Here is a 21,555-nt window from a genome sequence, read left to right as displayed (position 1 = left end):
AAAGTGTATCTAAAAATAGACACACACAGCTCGGTGAAAATTGGTTGCTGCTATTTTCAACAAACTATCAAATAGTTATGATGATTCTCTGCATTATGGAGACGCATAATAGTGGGAGTAGTTAATTTGGTTTGAATATGCGGCTACGAGAGTTTTTGAATGTTTCTGTTGAATTCGTATTTAAACGAATTCATCGGTCACATTTATTCTTGAGCTCGAGTCGTCATAAAATTAGGGAAGTGTTCTTTGCTTGAATGCAAAGAACTAAGAGAATTGATGAGTCCAAGTGGTGTTGGACGAAACTAGTATTCTCTGTCTTTCCCTAAAGTAATTTATTTACTCATTTTTGATATCACGAAAGATAAAGAAGATTTAACAAAATATACCTACCATGAATTTTTTCGCAATACCCTGAAAAACTCAAAACCACTTGCATTCGCAATCATATCTATGATATAAATGCCAACTTTTGGGAGATGAGAGATCTTCGTTTAAATCACAATTTTTTTTTTCAACGGATCTTTTATAGCACTTGTAATTTTCGAGAAAATAGGCGCTGGCCTAGGCGCCCGAGTGGCGAAGTCGCCCCATGTTACAATATATACTTTTTCATGCGCTGAAACCAATTGTTAAAACACACTCCGGTTGAGGCACCTCCAAAACAAAGTTTTTAATTTAATTCGGTTCGATTGTGTAGCTACAAACTTATAAATAGAGAAAATCGGCCCTGCTATGGAAGCTATATCAAATCGTGGATCTACGTCGACAGTTCTCTATAAAGCTGTTTTGCGAGCTTAATCTGGATTTTGATATATATGTAGATTTAAAATTTCTAGAATATATACATAATAAGGTCTCCGACGCACAGTGCTACAGGAATCGATTTCCCTGGCCAAAACCCCATTTTTTTGTCGTCACCGATTGTTAATTTCTATATGAGATTTTGAAACTAAGGAAACCAAAAATTAGGTCAAAATATTGGAAGGTGTGGGCGTGGCGTGCTCCTAATGACGACATTTTTTTTTAATTTTGAAAATACATCATTTATGCAAATTTTTCTAGAAATTACGTAATTTCAAACATTCATTCCGTTTCAATTAATTACCGTAGCGCTTACACGAAGTGAATTATTCTGTTTTTCGTCAGGTACTAAATTTTATTGAAATTCCAAATTTGGTGGACTGTAATTTTTGGGAACAGCTTGGAACAATGTTCCGTTTTCACAGAATGATGTACAAGTCCAGCCCCGTCCATTTAATACTTTTTTAATTCTTTAAAATTACATGGCTAAAAATGTGTGTTTTTCCATACCGTTTCACTATAGGTAATTTGCCCTGTTTTTGGGGCAAAAATTAATAGCGGTGGACTTATGGGCTTTTTATACATTTTTAATGCTTTATATGCAAAAGTAAGATAAAACAAAGAATTACACAGTAAAATTCGGATATAGCGAACATCGGTTATAAACAACAGCGTTTATAGAGAACACAGTTTTGTGTTTCCAAATAATTTTTCTTAATATTTGTACACACATTCAACTTCTTAAAACGACCACGATTATAACGAACTAAAATTGTTACCCCGCGAGTAGAATTTTTTACAATTTGTTAGGATTTACAGGCCCGTTTCAGAGCACAAGCGGATAACGACGAATTTAAGCACTGTTTCAAATATTTTAACATATGATATTTAAGAGTAAGCTTTTATAAGAATTTTACAGATGAACACGTTTATGACGAACACGTTTATAACGAACGTTTATAACGAACACATTTTCTTTTTCCTACCTCCTATTCTCATTTTACCTACTTTAATCGTTACAACCCAATGAACGCGGTTAAAACAAAAGAAAAACGGTTATAATGAACTAAAATACTGAGCCGCCAATAGATTAATATGTTTAAAATATTGATTCGCGAAGAGATCTTTATAAATATTATTTTTTAAAAAGGACCAAATAAATCACGCTGTCATCATTCCTAGTTAGAACGTATTACGACTATAATTAACAAAAATGTTGACCACAGCACGTCTGTACATTTTTACAAAACATGGTGAATATTTCTTTAAAGAAAATGTCTTTTTAGTTCAAATCGGATGCTTTTTTGTTTGTAATACTTCCTTCACCAAACAAAAAAATTAAAAAAAAAGAAATATTTTTCTACAAGGAGGGCAACTTCAAAAAAGTGATATAACCCAAAAAAAAAAACGCAAAAAATCGCACCTTGGTAATTATGTAGTTGATTCAAAACCCTTTGCTGAAGATATTTCAGATGGCAAAATTTCAGACAAAGTTGGACAATTTTGTAAAAGTCTATAATTAAAAACTATAATTTTGTTTTTTTAGGTTGTATTTTATATGACGATTTTTTCCGCTATAACAAACATTTTGAAGAAAATTATTTCTTAAAACAGAAAGTACACACCGTTACCATTCCACTGAATATCATATATATGTGTTTGATTATTACCAAGCTCTTACAAATTGCGTTTAAATTCTGCTCTAAGTTTTAATATTTTTTATTTTGTTTTCGATTTTGTTTTGAAAACAAATTGCTCATACATACAATTTGACATGTTCTTTCTTCGAATCAAATTAGAAAACTAGCGTTATTAAAAGTGCAAGAATCGACTTTTTGCCTAAAAACCTGACCAAATTACCTATAGTGCGTTTGCCATATAAATCATAGATTTTTACACAAACATATTTTTTTAAAATATATGAGTTTTTATAAGAGTTATATGAGTTTTATAAAAACCCAAGGCGTATTTTTTAATTTTGGAAAAAAAAAATTTGAAAAAATTCTTCGAACAAAATTTTTTCCAGTTTTTTTTAATTTTTATGGTTTGCTTATTGATGTTTGACCTATATTAAATAGTTAAGACATATGCAAAACTCAAAAACACTCATATTATGAATCAAAATATGAAAAAAATAATTTTTAAAATTTTGACCTTGAAATCCTCTGCAACTACTACACCGGGAAGCTGATTATGTTATCTGATAATAAGTCCTTATCCGTTAAAAACTTACAGAGTTTTGACCAGGAAAAAACGATTCTGCAGCACTATGCGACGGTTATATTGTTAAGGTACAAATATAAAGAAAAAGTTAGTATAGCATCCATTTTATGGTGAAAGATATGTAATTTCAGTGTAAGTAATTTTGTAGCTGAATTTATGCTATGTTTAAGCGAAAAATCTCCTCTTGTAAATGCTGTCATTTTCAGTTCATCATTAATTGCCCTACTGGGGTTTGTCGGAAATTTTCTGCTTTTTATGGACGGAATTTGTATTTTCTTACATAAGGCATATATTACACTGTGAACACAAATTTTGGGGAAGAGATAATTCCTTTTGGAGATGAAAGCCCTTGGTGAGTATATTAAGAACCCCGAAGGACAGATCCGCCGTGAGTCGAACGCGACAAAATCGATTGGTTGTCAATAAGAGCCATACCTAAAATTTTCTGAGCGACATTTTTGCAGAACATTTCGAAGTTGAAAAACGTCATCTTGTGGTACTGTTATATCGGCTCTTAAAATAAAGGACATTGAAGGAAGCGAGTTAGAATGTCGAAGTGCTCTACGAAAATAATCCTCATTCGATTTGACTAAAGACATGTCATCTCAAAAATAAGCTAAAACAACAGCTAACAAAGATATAACGCTAATTCTTCGTATAGGGTCTCCAGCACAATATTCATAACGCGGAAGTTCGACTGGATCTGTCCTTCGGGGTTCTTAATATACTCACCAAGGACATCCATCTCCAAAAGGAATTATCTCTTTGCCAGACTTTCATCTCCGTTTTGTTGCATAGTGTTATTTGCCTTATAATGCCCTATAATGGTGGAATTATCACTTATGACTTGTATTCCGATCTGCTGCATCAGAAGAACCTCCATTACCACGTCAAACTAGAATTATATAATATCCAGAAAATAGGGTTGTTTTTTATTAAAAGTAATATTAAAAATAACAGGAAAGAACAGCGTTAAGTTCGGCCGGGCCAAACTGTTTATACCCTCCACCACGAACTGTGTTGAAGTGAATAGGAACACAGAGTTTCCTTTCATTTATAAAAGTACTAAGTTCTTCCTATTTTCAAACTGTGGACCAATATATACTTGAGCTTTTAAACGCCTGGCAACACACAATATTAAATTGCAGCAATCTCGGTTCCTAGATTTGAATTGTTTTTTTGAGAGTAAGTTTTCTATCTTTTCGGACACACAAAATTTTACAACCAAATCGGCAGAAAAATGTGACTAAGATTTTCAAAAATCTTAAATGAGGGCTATACTGAAAGTTGGACCTATGCTGAATCTGAATATGCTAAATCCAAATACCAAATTTCAGCCATTTCGGCGGGATGTTGGAGCCAAAATCTTCAAAATGCAGAAAATCTGGAGGGACCGTTGGAAGAGGGCTATATGCAAATATGGAGCAATAGCGGAAAAATTTAGTTGGACAATTTTAATGAAGGCATGGACCTATTACGACAAATTTCAGGTGGAAAGTTTTTTTAACCCCTAACGAAGGCTAAATTCCAATTTTCACCCATTTCGGTGTGATAATTAGGGTAAAATTCTTAAAATACCGAAAATCGGAATGAACTGTTCTATGGGGGCTATATGAAAACGTGGACCGATATAGCCCATTTACAATAGCAAATATCCTAGAAGTAATGGAAACTTCTATACCAAATTACAAAGCTCTTACTTAAAAATTGCGAGCTGTATCTTGAACAGACGGGCGGCCGGACTGACGGACTATATCGCTTAAAATGTTATGCTGATCAAAAATATTAATACTTTATAGGGTTTCTGACGAATATTTCGATGCGTTACAAACGGAATGAAAAATTTAATGATACTCTCCATGTTATGGTGGATGGTATAAAAAAGGCTTAAGATTGAAAAAACAAGCAACACGAGTCTTTCATTCAATAGGATAATTGAATTTCCACCGAAGTGACGTGTAGAATTTTAGATTTCACATTTTCCTTATTGTTAACATGAATGGGTTATGGCTAGATTGTCAAAAACAACTTACATATCACGAACATAAAGTCGTCGCAAATTTTAGTAATGTAAGCATGCAAATAATGTTATAAGATTATGAAATCATGTCTACATGTCCTTACCTACCAGTTATGTTAGGAAGAAGACTGTGGCTTTTGTTGTTTGTAAAATAAAAAAAAATGTTTTTTTTATTTTTGTTGTATCCAACTTTGTGGTTCATGCTGAGTTTATATTTTTCTGCTATAGTCATGTCGCCAACAAAAGGACACATACTTGGTACATTTTAAAAAATCCTTCCTCTATAAAAAGAACGAAGAAATGTATATTCACATGAATTCAAGCTGGTTTATATTAAAGTGTGGGACAAGCAGCATCTTTGATGCCACAGTTAAAGCCTAAAGTAACTGACGTGTCACCCTTTTCGAATGGAGAAACAAGGAACCCTATTATTTATAATGGTGAAGACATAATGCGATAATAATAGCTAAAATATTTTTTTGTTTAAATAAAGGACCAGAAAAACCTAAGAGGTAAAGTTTTGGTTACAGTTTTTAGTTGTTTTCATTTTATCTATGCTAATTTTGTCGGTGAAATTCATGAAAATAAAGTGCTTAATTAACATTTTTGTCTATTGTATTCATGGACAAACCCCAGGAAATATCTAACACGCAATCACGGGTTTACACCCATCCAACTTTGAATAGCAGAATGTTGATTCTTTGTCAATGGCAATGATGGAAAAACTTTTTACCCAAAAATACTCGTACAACATAAAACTTTAGGGATGCATGTAATTTTTTATTTAAGTATTTCGAAAACTTTTTGTTGAAAAATGAGATTGAGACGAGCATGTCGTCAGGGAAACGAATAAATTTGAAGGCATTTTTTAACGATTTTTTTCTGCTTCAACAACGCGTGTTGAAGTTGTGTTTATTTTCTATGATTTTGTTCGATATTTTCTAATCATCAATAATAGGCTACGATGATAAGAGTAGAGTTGAAATGAATACGACTTTTATACGCGAAAGTTTTTATTTTTGAAAGTAATGAGAAGTTTGTCGAGCTTGAGGTCACTATAGTTGTTTGTCAGTAACTAGTTATTATAGCCACATTCATCATGATTTCCTATTTTTTAGTTTTTATTACTTTCTACTTTGTTTGACACTGTTGAATTGTTTCTTGCAAATAAAAGCTGTACTCACACACGATTTGAGATAATTGCCACCACTGAACATGTGGAAGTAACACTCTGCAACAAAGCTGCCAGACTGCTCGACTGAAGGAGATCTACTGGTTGGCATTGACTTTTAAAGGACAGAGTGAATATAAAGTACAACAACAATGTACCAAAAGGGGTTTTTACTGAGAAGTTAAACAAAACCACACAATATGTTCAACCGGAAATTGTGTGTTGTGGTAAAGTTTTGCTACAGCTACAAGTTCTCTAGTAGTTGCAGACGTTACAATTAAGGGTGCAGATGACAGTTGCTGTTACCCAGGCAGCCATAAGAAATTAGTAATAGTAGTAGCAGCAGGCATTTCAGAGAGGTTTTATGAAAAACAACATCTTGTCACACTTTCACCCACGTTATCTGCAACAGCACAGTTTGTAACCGCATTTGTAAACTTGCAACAGTTGAATAAACAATGCACCAAAAAGTGCAGGGCTAACACTGTCCCAAGAACGATTTGTGGAAACATTGTAATGGGATGTACAGATGCTTTCACATATTCAATAGTGTAGTGGATTGCTCAAAATGTACTGCAATATTTTTTGCCACAAATCAAATATTAATATTATGAATGTAATTTACCCAAGGTATATAATTGAATAAATTACAATTATAAAATATGTATATTAAATTAGATAAGTGGGTTTTAATATCGAATTCATTAAACCTAATATGAAAAATTTCAAGATTTCCTAAAAACCAATAGAGTACATGTAACAACTAATTCTAGAATAAAATTCATATTTTTAGCATTCCTTTGCATGTACATTAGGCATGACCTCTTAATTTTTCCATTTGATCTTTAAACCTTATATATGACATTTTGTGGCGATCTTGGTTTCCATAGTAATTTGTATGGGAGCAAAGGTGAATTTTTAAGAAAAAAACTTTACTTGATCATTGTTGTGGCTAATAAGTAAAAGAGTATCAGTCAGCTGAGCTGACGGAGATATAACCTCAGCCACTGACCAAAAAAAAAAAAATCAACAAAAAACACAACTAATCCAAACACAATAAATATGACCTATATAAAATATATTGATTTTGTATCACGAGTTTGCTTTAAAATCTGTAGGTACCGTAATATGGGGCTGTACCAAATCACTGACATATACCAAACATTTTTAGTAACCAAACTTTTTCATAAAGTACTCGAAATATTAAATTACGTTAAACTAAGTTTGTAAGGAATTTTTTCAAAAAGTTTTTGAGTTAGAGTCGGCAGGGTTTTGCAGCTTTTGGGCCATTATCTCAGGTAGTATTGACTTACTCCGGAAAAAAAATTGTACAGTTGTAAATAAGGCCGCTAGAACAACGTAAAAACGTTGAAAAAAGAATCAAAACGATGCGAGAGGAGTTCCTAAACTTCACTTTTTCCGAATATTGTGTGGGACGTATCCGAAATAGTGGACCGACCGATACATGACTGGATGAAATAATATGATGTGCAAAGTCTGCACCAAGCAGAAACTCAGTGCGAGAATTATCTTGCGGGTTTGTTATTTTGGTTGGTCTCGTCAGGGTTTTTTGGAGCTTTTTGACCAATATCTCAAGAAGTGTGGACCTGCACGGACATGGCTAGATCGACTCTAAATTTTCTAAAACGAATTTCGTCCACGACTCAAAATTTTCTAAACGAATTTCGTCCAAACAAACCCTTTATTTCTAGAAGGCACATTTTTGGTCGTATCAAAGTGTATAACCCTCGTTAGCATAAATGCTGAAGGTATAAAAACGAGAGAATTTTCGTAAAAATTAACCTTGGGCACCGAACAAATTACTATGGAAACGAAGTCCGTTCAGGTGACACCGGTTAACTTTAACCGATCGCATTAAACTTTCGTATATAAGATTTTTGAATGAAATGAATAAAATTATGGGAAGGTCTTTCAAATTTTTTTCGTATTTTGGGCCGCCCTTATATACATATAAATATATTATCTTAATAAAGGTATATTTTCAAAGATTTTATTGTATGAAAATCTGAAAAAAATTACAATATATAATTCGATTTTTCAGGATAAATCTAAATAAAATATATGTTTCTTTGCATAATTTTATGGTGAGAAACTGTTGTAATCACTCAAGCATTAAAACAAATTAAAAAAGGACTCTAAAATTTACAAAGATGCATCTTTAGCTTGCAGAAAGATCACGTTTGAAGATGGGGAATATTGGAGTTTGGCGTTTAAAGTGACTAAACTTTTCTTCAACTAAAAATGGTGGATATAGGTCAACGTTATGGTATAGTCCCCTTATAACGGTTGCTCCCTATTTTAGGTATTATAGGGATTGTTTTAGAATTTAAAGTCTTTGTTCCGGTACAGTATTACAATTATAACTTTACTTAGAATTTTACTTAAATTTTCTGAAGAAATTAGCAGCAATTTTGCATGCAAGGACATTATTGGCCCGATAACTATATATTGCCACCTAGCCCCCATATACATTAAAAACCACTAGCGCTGCAATATTCGTTTCGTATTTGGGATAAATGTGGTAAAAAGTACAGTGGTTTTTATTTCCAGTCTACTTTTGCTTCATTCCACCACGAAGATATAACATTTAAATAAAATTAATAATGTTACAGGAACATTCTATCCTTAAAATTTAAAATATATATATATATATATATATAAATATATATAAATATATAAATAAAAGTTTTCCAAATAAGAATTAATCATTACGTATATACACATTATACTAATGCAATCAACCGACCAACTCTCCAAACAACAACATGTCTTAATGGATGTGTATGTGTTTGTATTTAAACTTATTATTTTGTAACTTTCATTAGTACTTTGCGTGATCTGTTTCTGGCTTCCTCTACTACCAAAGTTTCAACAAAGTTCAATACAACAGACAATCAACCACCAACAGCGAGCTTCAGCAATTACCACAGCCACGTAGAGAGAAGGATGAAACTTTTACAATTTAGCTAACAACAAAAATAGGGTTTCGCGTGCCTGATATAATTTGAAGTTGTGATTTTTCTTTTTGTTTGATATTTGAAAAATATCTGAGGCAAATATACAAATTTCTCTCATTTAGACAAATGGTGCCTTAACTGAAAAATCATTTTAATGCACAGTTTCTCTAAGACGATTCGAACTCAAATATGTTCGAATTACGACCAAAGTCCTGTTATTGTAATAAATATTTGTTTCATTGAAAACAAATATTAATGAAATATTTTTCATAAAACATAAGTTTGGTAGTATTGAAATGAAATGACTACAATGTCAATCCTTTACATAGGATCAATCAGATATCAGTGCAATGTATGAAGTCCTAAAAGTAAATGTTGTTTCACAGCTATAAGATTTTTCTAGTCTTATTTTGGTAAGACTTACCGCAAAATCGTGAAAACACAAAAAACCCTTAAAATGTAACCTTTGACCTGTCATTTCAGACGGAAATATGTGTAAGCCATAGTGTTTTCGCATCATTTATACCAAATGTACCAAACAGTGTGTACTATGTGATCTGTGATTAAGCTGGACTTACCTAAAAAAATAAAATAAACACAGATTACAATAAAACTGCCAAAGTGAATCTAAAATAGACACACACAAGGTGGACTATTTGTTTGTTGTTATTTTCGACAAACTATTAACATAGTTATGACGATTCTCTGCATTGTGGAGACGCATAACAGTGGGAGTAGTTAATTTGGCTTGCATATGCGCCTACGAGAGTTTTTGAATGTTTCTGTTGAATTCGCATTTAAAAGAATTCGTCGGTCACATTTATTCTTGAGCTAGAGTCGTCATAAAATTGGGGAAGAGTTCTTTGCTTCAATGCAAAGGACTAAGACAATTAATGAGTCTAAGTGGCGTTGGACGAAACTAGTATTCTCTGCCCTTCCCTAAAGTAAGTCAATTTTAACTACACCCACTTTAAAAACTTGTTGTTTTTAAAATTTTAAAACAACAAATCTGTGATTAAGCTTGGCTTACTTTAGAAAGTAATATTTATTTGAAATTAAAATTAAATATTTTTTTGCAATTATTTATAGTTCATTGCTTCAAATGTAAGAAAATGAAAAGTTTTGACACGGTATACAACACCAATTTTGAACAGTATTAAAATACATAACACGCCTTAAAATTTGATGGTAAAAACGTAAGCAACTTACAAAAATCTTCAGTACTTTGTAAAATATCTTTTTGTTATGATACTATTTATTTGTTTTTTTTTTTTTTTCTTTTGAAGTTTAAAATTGAATAAAATTTTAAAACTGATATCAGTCATACGTACTTCTTCGAAGGAGTGGCATGGGTCCAAGGGTCAAAAACTTCAAAAGTAGTGAAAACTTCTTCACATTTCAGTTGTCAATTTAATAATTTTTTTTGTCAATTTAAAAAAAATAAATAAAACATATATAAAAAGTTTAGAGTGCAGTTGTATAATTTATTAGTAAAAGGCAGAAGTCTGGGTCTAGACAATATCGACACCTCCAAATAATAGTATGCTAAGTCTAAAAAGTGAGTTTTGCAGGGGAAGCTCTCAAAGTTTGGAAATTTTGTTGAACTTCAGTACTGTGCTAAGTCAATATTTGTTTATAACTTCTGTTCGGATTGACCGATTATTACCAAAATTAGACAGAATTTAAGTTAAAGGACGTTCGACACCTCCAAATAATAGTTTGCTAATTCTGAAAAGCGAGTTTTGCTGGACAAGCTCTAAAAGTTTGGAAATTTCTTTGACCTTCAGTACTATGCTAAGTAAATATTTGTTTATAACTTCTGTTCGGATTGTCCGATCATTACCAAAATTTGACAGAATTTAAGTTAAAGGACGTTAAATATAAAAATGTAAAGAACTTGAAAACATGCTAAGTCGACTTAGCATACTATTGTTTGGAGGCGTCGATATGATCATAGGGATTGTGTCCATATCTGTGGATCAATCTGCACAGCATTGCATTGGCTAGTTATTTAGTTATTCGAATGAACAGCTCACCAAAAACGGAAAGTTCTAAAACGATTATGGAACTCAATCGTAAGTTCGACTCACAAAAGGTAAAGAAATTTTATATTCTACCCTGAGTTGGGTGTGCACATTTGCCATAGACATAAAATTGTTAAGACTAGTATTTAAATAAAAAAAAAACTGTTGACGAAAAAAAAGGGGCAGATGTAACAAATCGTCGGTGTCATGCTTAAGTGTTCCATACGCCATTTGCCTGATTCGAGAAAAACTCAAGTTAATGTTTAAGGCCATACAGGATAAAAATGGCGCAATAATCCAATACTTTAAGGGCTCAGTTCTACTTAACTAAACTCATAGAATATATCAGTAGTTTATTTTAGTCAGATATCTGTGATAGTCTAGAAGTTATGGCAATTTTTTATAATTGCAAAAAGTTGCTGAATTGTTCCATGGAATCTTTTTTTCATGTTTTTGGCAGTTTGTGTCACATGGAACACGTTTTGTCACATTTCAACCAAAACACTTTTTATCAATCGTGTTCCACCTCCCTTATATGAAGTGCTACTGTGGAGTTTAAAAATCAGGACTTTAAATGTAACATTTATTTGTCTCATATAAATACAATAAGGATCATTATTATAGGTTTCTTAAAACATTTATTTAAGGGATTTCCCCCACTTATCACTATTTTTTTGTGGTAAAAATTTCGATCGGACAAAACGGATTGATATTTTGCATTTCTAAGGTAACATAGAACATTTAAACGCGATTTTCTTATAATACCATTTTTGTAGTTGGTTAGCTTCAAGTCGAATGGACGTTTTTGCGTATATTTTTGTGACTTACATCAAAATTTTGTCTTTAAACTATGGATTTTTTGTTTAAACGATCGATAAATTTTCGTTTTCATATAACAATACAATATTCAAAAATGTTTGGATTTAGAAACTATTATTCTTCATTTTTTAAACCAAGTACTTTAAAAAAATTTGTTCCATACTCCACACTTTTCCGTAACTTGGCAAAAATGGGCAATTTTTTTGTTCCAAACGCCATCATTTTTGGTGCGGAACAATTCCTTTTTCTCTCTTTTTGTTCCATACGCCAAACCACATGGATATGGAACTAAAAAGTTCAAAGTTGTTTTGTTCCATACGCCAGGCTTTATGGATATGGAACAAAACGACAAGATTTTTTGGGTCACAAAGCGGATATGGAACATACTGGTATCTGATTATCTCAGAAACTATAAGAGATAGAGAAAAAACGACCAAAAAATCTGAAAGAGCATGGTTCAAAACCTTGTAAGGTACCTTTATCTCAAAATGTCAAAAATGGCGTATGGAACACTTAAGCATGACACCGACGACATAACAAACAGAAGAAAAACAGTCAAAATTTATCTACCTAAATAATTAACAATATATTCAAAATGTTAGAGCGTGACGTATGTTGAAACTGAGGTAACTCATAACATTTGTAATATACTATGACCTTTAAGCGTACTTTGGTAAACTGAAGTGCTTTTTTGAATCTTAAGCCACGGCACGTCTAAATCCATCCACTATATCGGCGGATATGATACCCCTCAAATTTCGAAAAACTGCAACATATGTTTTGCAAAATATCGCGTATTTAAAAGCGTTTTGAATGTGCCATTTCTAATCAACAAAATAGAGCGCTAGGCCTGCTTAAAATGAGCGAAGACAGATATTTAACAAGTGAGCCAAGGCTGTAGTCTTGTTGAGACCGACTATGTATACCTTACACCACTACCCCTGTGCATAATATTTTGACTGGTAAAATGCGCCTTTGCTCTGAATGTTTTCATTAATACAGGCCAATTTTGTTGAAACGCACTTTTTTATATTTTTGTTATTTGAGTTGTATTGACGATGCACTTAGTCAATACAACTCAAATAACAAAAATATAAAAAAGTGGTAAGTAAATAACTACATAGTGTGATTGCACAAAAAATGAAAAAAGGGATGAATTACCGACTATTGCGACATTTCTGTTGTTTGACCACCTATGACAACCTACTTCACATGGTTGTAAAGGTGATATTTTCTACTTTCCTTACCAGGTTTTGCTTTCGATATACCTCTTACAGAAAAGAGATATTCGCTTTTGGCCTTTTCTCCAAATAAGTTTTTTTTCACATAGCGACCCCTGAATAATATTCGACCATTATCAAAATCAATAGGTTTTTCCCTCTGTGGGACCCACATCAACACCCAAAATTTCGTGACGAACCGATCAAAATTGCGACCTGTAGCGTGATTACAAAAAAATGGAAAAAAAGGGATGTATTACCGGCTATTGCGATATCTCCGTTATTTGACCACCTACGCCAACCTACTTTGCACCATTGTAAATATGGGATTTTCTACCTTCATAGTCAGACATATTATTAAAATCGCAAAAATGAAAAGATGGGTTCTATTAGCGGCTACTGCGATATCTTTGTTGTTTAACCACCTACGACAACCTACGTTACATCGTTCTAAAGCAGGTTTTGCTTTTGATATACCCCATATAGAAGCCAAGATATTCGCTTTGAAATAAAATGTTGATCTTTTCTCCGAATAAGCTTTTTGCCCATTATCCGACCATCACCTTCATCAACACCCAAAAATTGGTGACGATCGGATTAAAACTGCGACCTGTAGCGTGATTACAAGGTTCAGATGGACAGGCGGACAGACGGATGGACGAACGGACAAACATAGCCAGATCGACTCAGCTCGTCGATACATTCATTTTGGTATATATAATTATGGGTCTCCGACCATTATTTCGATGCATTACAAAACTTTTGGCCAAAACCAACTTATAATACCCTCCCCACATAGTGGTGTAGGGTATAAAAACTATAGCGAATCCGGAGATATAATTGATTTTTTTCTAAAAATTAAGTGCGATGCTTCATCCACGGTTCTCCATGGATCGCAATGAAACGACATCAAATGATGTATTTTTTAAAGGTTATAATCGAAATCGGATGCGCATAAAATGTAAATGAACTTCGTGGAAATTGTGACCATTTTACTGTATTTTGCGCCCTAATATGCAACAGTTGCTACATCGTGGGCGCCAAAGATTTTCACAAACTGTACATCAAATAAAAGGGATTGATTCGCTGCGTTGGAAAATCGGATGCGCATCATGTCGCGTCCAATAGGAAAACTATAAGCGAAAAATTTGTTGCAACGGTAAATCTTCATTATTGCGTGAAATTTTGACGAAAATGACGAAGCACTCAAACATTTTTCTTAAAAATTTCCTATAGAACCATAAAAAATAAAATTAGAATAACATGATTTTTATTTTTTTTCATCATATTTTCTTTGTATTTTTGCAAATGACATGTATATTATAGCTCCAACTTTCACGACTTAGGTTTCATTTTATTCCTCACAATGTCTGGTTGCTGTTATAAGTTTTTTAATATATTTTTTGTAAGTATAAGTGCTATTGTTTCAAATATATGTACATATGTATGTTTGTAAATACGTGAAATTATTTAAGAAATTTAATTTTTCGCGAATCCATTGAAACTTTTCGATTTTTTTTTTGCATCATCGCAAAGGGTACGAATTCAGTTAACGATAATAGAATATAACAACTTATTATATTAAGCCGCGATTTTTTTAGAATTTTTTCTAATTATCTTAATTAAAACGGTCATATCTTTTGCACGCAACGATCACAGTTGGTAACGAAAACAGATTTGGAATGAAGATTTTTTCTTAATCTATGTACCAAAAATCATTGATGTAGTAACAAAATGTTTTTCTGGTTTTCTTGAAACGAAAAATTCGATTTTTGACATTTTTCCTGATATACATATCTGAAATTATATGTGAAGGGAAGACCAAACTTGTCTTAATATGTATTACTGAATGTTCATGTATACCCACTTGTTTAGGCTGGGGTGAGGGTTTTTGGTTGCCTAGGTTTGTTTTTATTTAGTTTTTTAATTTTTATATTCAATAATTTGTTACCCTTGTTTTGTTCCTTTTAATTAATAAAAAAGTTTTAGATTTAGGGGTTTTTCACAAAGTTTTTATTCTAGGTTGGTTTTAGTTTTATTCAAAATTTCATATTTTATTTTTAATTCAAAATACTATTTAATTTATTATATTTAATTTCGATTGTTGTTTTTATTTATTCTAGCTTAATTGTGTTTCGATTTTCTTGAAGTTTTGTTCCAATTCTTGTTAATTGTTTTAGAGGTCTATGTTTCCCTTTTGTATTTATTGTTGTTCTTCTTGTCTTTTAGGTGCAAGCGATTTGATGCTAATTGTCTGACTGACTCTTCAATGCAATGAAGATGTCATCAGAAGTCCAAACTAACTGAGATAACTAACAACAACACTATACGTCTGCTGCCTACGTTGATCTTAATATTAACGTTTGTATGTGGGTATGCATTATTGTTGTTATTGTTATTTGGGAACAAAAAGAAGTAGGAATAGAATAACAAAAACAACATTAGAGAGGTCCGTTTGCTTTGTGGATCGTAAGAGAGTAGCTGTTGTTGTTAGTTATTATTAAAGTGGATTGTACAAAAGAAGAAAAGTTGGACAACAAGTAGAGAGGTCAATGAACATTTGCAGTGGCCTTGAAAATATTTGCGAATATTAAACAAAAGAAATTGATTATGGGTCACTCCATTCTTTTTTAACCTAATGTCGTGTACATGTAATACAAGCATGATAGTTTGAAACTTTTTACAAAGTAACTAACAAAGGTTATGGTTTAATGTCTATCGATGTACATTAAACACCACTGATAACTTATATACATATGAACTTCGTCTGGCAAATATACCATCAATTGACGAATAATCATGTTATTGACACTGTGTTCTGGACGTTGTTTGTAGACTTATAGCTTATATGTTATAAATTGATTGTGAATGCATTGCAAAATTATAAATCATGATTAATCATTTTCCTCTTGTTTCAAGTCAAAGATTTTATGTTATTATATCTATGCATCAGACTAAAGCTTTAGAAAATCTCAAATGTTTTAGTTTGAAGAAGAAATGACATAGTTGGAAAAAACTTGTCCTGTATAAATCACAAGAAAAAATATAGTTCTTAATGCATAGCCTTGATTGGGGATAGAACAGGAAGAAAAAATAAATCAAACACGTATTCTAAAAAATATGATTTTGTACAAATTTACAAGACCATAATGGAGTACAAATAGAGGACTAGAAAACTAAACCATGTTAGAAAAACTCTTGTAATGCAAAAGTAACACAGAAGAAAAATATATAGGGTAATACATAGAATACACTTTGTCTCGTAAAGAAATTAAATGAACAAAGAAAAATGATAATGGAACAGGAGCAAATAGACATGGACAACAGAACATTTTAAGGAGTTTACCCGGAAAAGTCATCGAGGCTATGGAAGTGTACCGTGTCATTTAAATTTTCTATTTATATTCTTGCAGTTTCTGGAACAGAGCTAAAATTGTTTTATTGAACCCATCTGTAAAATAGAAGAAATACATGGAAAAATAATTATTTAAAAAATTGTAGAAACAATATGTTATGTGCGTACATGAGCCTATAAATAAGAAAATACCATGGAGCGTGATTATGCGGTGTTCTTCGAATGTTAACTGATTTAATATGTATGTATGTATGTATTTCTAGAGCAGGAACTTTCTTAGTCTGTTTATTATTGACTATACCGTCTGTATGATGGCTAATACGAGTTAATAAACTTTGGAATTAGCAACAATTTATGGAAATTTCTGGTATCTCCGAACGTTACATTGCATCTTGAATATCTTCATATTTTTTGACAAAATCGCTTTATGTTAAAGATCGACAATATGTTTCCCAACGTAGCAATTTTGATATGCCCCTAGGTTATCATTTTGGGGCACTATTTTTTTCATATATGCGCTACGTAAATTCATTTCTCAAGCTCACAGTTCACTCTTTACACATGTAAATCGGATTTTCAAGACATACATATCAGGAAAAATGTCTAAAATTGTGTTTTTCATTTCAAAAAAATCAAAAAAAAATTTTGATACTACATCAATGATTTTTGGTACACAGATTAAGAAAAAAATCAGCATTACAAATCTGCTGTCGTTACTAACTTTGATCGTTGCGCGCAAAAGATATGACTGTTTAAATTATGATAATTAGAAATAATTCTAAAAAAATCGTGGCTTAATATTGTTAGCTGTTATATCCTATTATCGTGAACTGAATTCGTAACCTTTGCGATGATTCATAAAAATAATCGCAAAGTCTCAATGGATTCGCGAAAAATCAAATTTGTTAAATAATTTCACGTATTTACAAACATATTTTTGAAACAATAGCGCTCATAACTACGAAAAATATATAAAAAAATTATAACAGCATCCAGACATTTTGAGGAGTAAAATGAAACCTAAGTTGTTTCATAAATAAAAACAAACCTATAGTATTCAAGTTATTTGCAAAAATACGTAGAAAATGTTACGAAAAAATTAAAATCATATTATTCTAATTTTATTTTTTTGTGGTTTTATAGGAAATGTTGGAGAAAACGTGTTTGAGTTCTTCGGCATTTTCGTCAAAATTTCATGATATTCAGTTGTAACAAATTTTTCGCTTATAGTTTTCCTATTGGATAATATTATTAGAACCTTATATTAAATCACAAGGAATTCCAATTGCGGCATAACGTTAAAATAATGTTATATTGAATATTATAACATTTGAGACGCATATAAACCGCGTAATTATGAAAATGACATGATGCGCATCCGATTTTCCAACACAGCGAATCAATCCCTCTTTTTTGATGTACAGTTTGTCAAATTCTATTTGGCGGCCACGATGTAGCATCTGCTGCATATTAGGGTGCAAAATATTGTAAAATGGTCATAATTTCCGCGAAGTTCGTTTACATTTTATGCGCATCCGATTTCAATAATCACCATTAAAAAATTCATCATTCTATGCCGTTTCAATGAGATTTTTAGAAAAAATCTATTATATCTCTGGATTTACGAGAGTTTTTAAATATCTGTTTTCGCGCAGTTTAAACACGCGTATCGATCTATTTATTTGAGTAGAACTGACACATCCAAAACGCGTTTTATTATGCGATATTTTCAAAATAATTTTTTGCAAATTTTCGAAATTTGAGGGGTATCATATCCGCCGATCTAGTGGGTGGATTTTTACGCGTCGTGGCTTGTTAGATTCAGAACGCAAAAAAACTAAATTTACGTGGGTTTCCACGGAAATCGATTGACGTTTGTAAATTTTAAACCAAAAAAATAGGTTTTTGAGAAAAATTTACGAACAAAAATTTCGTGTTTGGGCGCAGATTACTGTTATCCTGTGAGGGCTACACCCTCATGTTATACATTAAAAAATGCGAAATCGCGAGTACTATAATCAAATAATAAGCTATTAGGGAAATCCAGCTGCGCGTCCCGATTAGAGCAAAAATTCAAAAAACCCCATTTTTCTGGTTTCAAAATGTCAGCATCCGTTTGAGGTAGATACCGTGGATATATTTAAAAATCATACATTAGAAACTTCAACTCTGAAGTGTACTCTTTAACTTCTCCTTTGAGCATTAAGCTCTACATTGTTTTGTAAAACCACTAATTGGAAAATAACATAATGAAACTCATTTTTTCAACGATTTTCCGCTCAAATTATTATTTTAACAAACCCCTCGGTGAATCGGGCTAAAACAGTTTATTTTACCGAAATGCGGTCAAAAGTTATGGTATAGTAAAACTGATCGCGTGTTACAATACCCCATACCTCAGTTTCAACATAAGTTAATTTTCTACAAAAAGCTTGATATATATTTATGTATATCAATTGAGCCCGCATTCATTTCTAAATGACACCAAAGGTTTTCATTTTGTTTGCTTGTTTAAAAGTCTGGACATCACTGTGACACAAGACACGAGCTCAAGATCAAAGGTAGAAAATTAGATTTGTGGATGAATGTTCTTGATGATAATATTTCTATTCCTTCAATATCCATTTTTCTAGTTCTATTCTTCAATATCCATGACATGACCTCGAAAGATCTGCGTAAGAAATTTCCCAGACATACATATTTTTTCAAGACATATCGTCGGTGTCATGCTTAAGTGTTCCATACGCCATTTTTGACTTTTTGAGATATAGATGGTTTCCAGGGTTTTCCGGTATGCTCGTTCTGAATTAGCTTTCTCCTATCTGCTCTAGTTTCCACGCCTCGCGCCAAGCATAAACTTTTTTCAGTTATGAAATTAATATTTTAAAAACTTAAAAATTTAAACACACATTTCAAAAATCAGAATTTCAATTTTCGATTTAGAAGTATTTAATTTATTGAGGCAAAGATGGAAAATTTTTTTGTCACTTTGTTCCATATGATTTACAATATTTCACATTTGTGTCATAAGTGCGGATATGGAACAAAACGACAAAAATATTCCAATACATATTCCTCTAAATTTTTGCAAATATGTTCTATACACTATTATTAATATTTCAAGTCAAAAATATAAATATTTGTTTTAGCTCCAGCTCCACACAGTTGTGACGCAAAACATTAAAATGCGATTATCTCAAAACAGGCAAATGGCGTATGGAACACTTAAGCATGATACCGACGATATGTACACGCAAAAAAAAATCGGCTTCTCTAACATATGTCCCAAACATATTTTGCAGTAAACATGTATATGTTTGCAACAGTCAAACATAATATATGTTTGGGTGGAAACAAATATATGTTTGGGTGGAAACAAATATATGTTTGGGTGGAAACAATTTTATGTTTGGGTGCAAACAAAGATATGTTTGGGTGGAAACAATTTTATGTTTGGGTGCAAACAAAGATATGTTTGGGTGGAAACAATTTTATGTTTGGGTGCAAACATTTTATATGTTTGGGTGCAAAAAAATACAAACCCAAAAGGCACAAAAAAAAAAACAAACACATGAACCAGTGGGCGCTTACTGAGAGCAAGGGAGCGTAAAATTTAAGGTAAAACACTTTAAAATGTGTGCTCACTTGCTCTCAGTAAGAGCTCACTGTCTATCTCTATAGTATACACACAAATGTTCTGGTTTTTTATTAAAAGGCAAAAGAACAATAAACAGATAGGTACATACAAAATTCCAATGAAATACATAACACACTTTAATAAAAGAAAAACTGATTGAAATAATTTGTGGTCACACTTTTAAAAAGGAAAAATATATAGAAACGTAGTGGAACGCTTCTCCTTAGTTGCGAAATAAAACAAATTGTCCTCTTAGTTGAAATCATCAGCGGGGAATCGGCATCTAGAATCAAATGATTATGTAATGTAATAAATAAATATGGATATGCCATATTTCAAATATACATAAGTATGTATGTAATTACCAATATTAAATGCGATTTCTTCCTTGTCCAATAAAATAATTCCATTCAACTTTCCGATTCAATTATAAAATGTATTGGGCATTTAATTTACTAAAAACACAATTTCTTTAAGAAAACACAAAACACTGATTTATTCACTCACTTTACCGTATTGACTCTACAAAGGCAACTAAAACACTGAAGAAAGAAAAAAATATAATTCATATAATTTCTTCTTTTCTTCTTCGTTGGTTAACAACAACAAAACAAGAAACACACATGCTACCAAAGCCCCTTCTTCGCTTCTACGTCTTCTTCTATTATACAATACACACAACTCTTTATTATAAAGCAACATTCCACAGCTGCGAGAGCACTGTTATTACTCTCGTTGACAAACATCCTCTCTCCACCCATGAAAAAAATGTTCTAACATAAAAAATATGTTTTACCCAAACATATCAAATTGAGATATGTTACAAAATGTTGCAAACATATATTTGTTTGGACCAAAACATATTATGTTTGGATCCAAACATATATTTGTTTGCAACCGGTCCCAAACATATATTTGTTTGGATCCAAACATATTTCTAACATAAATTTTTCTGCGTGTACACAACCATATACATCCCCAATTTCTTGACCAGTTTTTTTCATTATTACGTTTTTGTTCATATTGAGTTACTTAAAAATGTTGATACCAGACGATGTATTGTGATATTTTTCTTTGTAGATTTACGAACGTAAAAAATCTTTCGCATCAAAAGCAGTCACGTACTTCACTAAAATCATTCACCCCGTGTTAAAAAAATAAGAGGCTAAATTGGCATAATTTGGTTTTCGACAAGACTTTATATTTTCTAATTGACTTGACGTTCATATTTCATTCTGTTGAATGTAATGGAAAGAGTGAAACTGTATCCATTTCAAAGTGTACTTATTGAGTTTCAGTTATTAAAA

This window comes from Musca autumnalis, unplaced genomic scaffold (genome assembly GCF_047663935.1).
Source record: "Musca autumnalis isolate F117 unplaced genomic scaffold, ASM4766393v1 scaffold_2, whole genome shotgun sequence".
NCBI classification, from domain to species: Eukaryota; Metazoa; Arthropoda; class Insecta; order Diptera; family Muscidae; genus Musca; species Musca autumnalis.
Note: the sequence above shows the minus strand (reverse complement) of the source record.